Consider the following 2,500-nt stretch of genomic DNA (forward strand, 5'->3'; position numbering starts at 1 on the left):
CTGTATATATTTTAAATTCAGTCCTCGCTTTAATCGGCAGCCAGTGTAAGTCAATTCGTATCGGGGTGATCCTTTCTCTGGGTGGGACACCTTTTATCAGTCTTGCTCCTCTGTTTATTATGTTTTGTAATTTCTCAAGTTGCACTTTTGGTAAATTGTAATAGATAGAGTTGAAATAGTCAATCCTGGTAATAACACAGATTATCACAAGTTTCTTTACAGAATATTCGTCTAGGTACTTTTTTATAAACACAATATTTCTTAGATGATAATCAGCAGTTTTTATTACATTATTTATTTGGGCATTTAGAGACAGGTTACAGTCAAGAAATACACCTAGATCTCGAACTTTACTGGATATCGGCACCGAGTCATTATTTTTGTTCATTTGAATATCACCTAAGTTTCTCACGCTGCTTCTCTTGCCCACCACCATGAATTCAGTTTTGTTCTCATTTAATTTTAGTTGTTTAAATGTCATCCATTCTCTAACATTATCAAGGATTCGGTTTAGAGTATCAGTAGTGTCATGTATATCATTTATGGAGAGGTAAAATTGTATGTAATCCGCAAATGGTTTAAACTTCACGCCATGCCCTTGTAGTATTTTTGATAGACCAATAGTATAAATGCAGGATAAGATTAGGCCGAGTACACTCCCTGGGGTATATATATATATATATATATATATATATATATATATATATATATATATATATATATATATTATATATATATATATATATATATATATATATATATAAACCATGCTTGTTCATATCTTAGCTTTTCCTCTATCTTTCTCTCTAGTCTCTGTTGAATAAGAATTTTATATGTTTTCATGAAACTGAGATTAGTGTGCAATCACCCAGGTCTAATCTTTAAGCCATTTTCACCTGCTCTCTTAATTCCCATTCATGAAGTTTTACTTCTTCATGCCCTATATATATATATATATATATATATATATATATATATATATATATATATATATATATATATATATATATATATATATATATATATATATATATGTATATGTAAATATCACCCACGAACGGCATTTAATACCGAATTCTATCTTTGGGAATATATATCCACTTGGAATTCATTTTATGGTAACAGCTTCTGGCCGGGTGGAGATTCGAACCCCCACCTGTGCGGCTTGAAACTATGCCTACAGTGACTCTACCGAGTGAGCTATCAAGAGAGAATAAAAGTTTATGACAAATCTCCGTACATATTCCTATCGAATTTAGGAATCTGTTCATAGACTTGAAATAAACCTATCTCGACCATGATAGCTGAATCGTGAGTTTGTAACACGTGGTTATTTTAAATGAACATATATCACAAGCACACGTGATTTCAATCAATGTAAATATCACCCACGAACGGCATTTAATACCGAATTCTATCTTTGGGAATATATATCCACTTGGAATTCATTCTATGGTAACAGCTTCTGGCCGGGTGGAGATTCGAACCCCCACCTGTGCGGCTTGAAACTATGCCTACAGTGACTCTACCGAGTGAGCTATCAAGAGAGAATAAAAGTTTATGACAAATCTCCGTACATATTCCTATCGAATTTAGGAATCTGTTCATAGACTTGAAATAAACCTATCTCGACCATGATAGCTGAATCGTGAGTTTGTAACACGTGGTTATTTTAAATGAACATATATCACAAGCACACGTGATTTCAATCAATGTAAATATCACCCACGAACGGCATTTAATACCGAATTCTATCTTTGGGAATATATATCCACTTGGAATTCATTCTATGGTAACAGCTTCTGGCCGGGTGGAGATTCGAACCCCCACCTGCGCGGCTTGAAACTATGCCTACAGTGACTCTACCGAGTGAGCTATCAAGAGAGAATAAAAGTTTATGACAAATCTCCGTACATATTCCTATCGAATTTAGGAATCTGTTCATAGACTTAAAATAAACCTAGTGGATATATATTCCCAAAGATAGAATTCGGTATTAAATGCCGTTCGTGGGTGATATTTACATTGATTGAAATCACGTGTGCTTGTGATATATGTTCATTTATAATAACCACGTGTTACAAACTCACGATTCAGCTATCATGGTCGAGATAGGTTTATTTCAAGTCTATGAACAGATTCCTAAATTCGATAGGAATATGTACGGAGATTTGTCATAAACTTTTATTCTCTCTTGATAGCTCACTCGGTAGAGTCACTGTAGGCATAGTTTCAAGCCGCACAGGTGGGGGTTCGAATCTCCACCCGGCCAGAAGCTGTTACCATAAAATGAATTCCAAGTGGATATATATTCCCAAAGATAGAATTCGGTATTAAATGCCGTTCGTGGGTGATATTTACATTGATTGAAATCACGTGTGCTTGTGATATATGTTCATATATGTATATGTATACGTAGTAGCTTGTCCAGGACACCAGACTTCTGTTGAAATACTACCACTGGAGATTTATGGCGTCTTTTGACTGGCCAGACGGTTCT

This window comes from Palaemon carinicauda, chromosome 15 (genome assembly GCF_036898095.1).
Source record: "Palaemon carinicauda isolate YSFRI2023 chromosome 15, ASM3689809v2, whole genome shotgun sequence".
Classification (NCBI taxonomy): domain Eukaryota; kingdom Metazoa; phylum Arthropoda; class Malacostraca; order Decapoda; family Palaemonidae; genus Palaemon; species Palaemon carinicauda.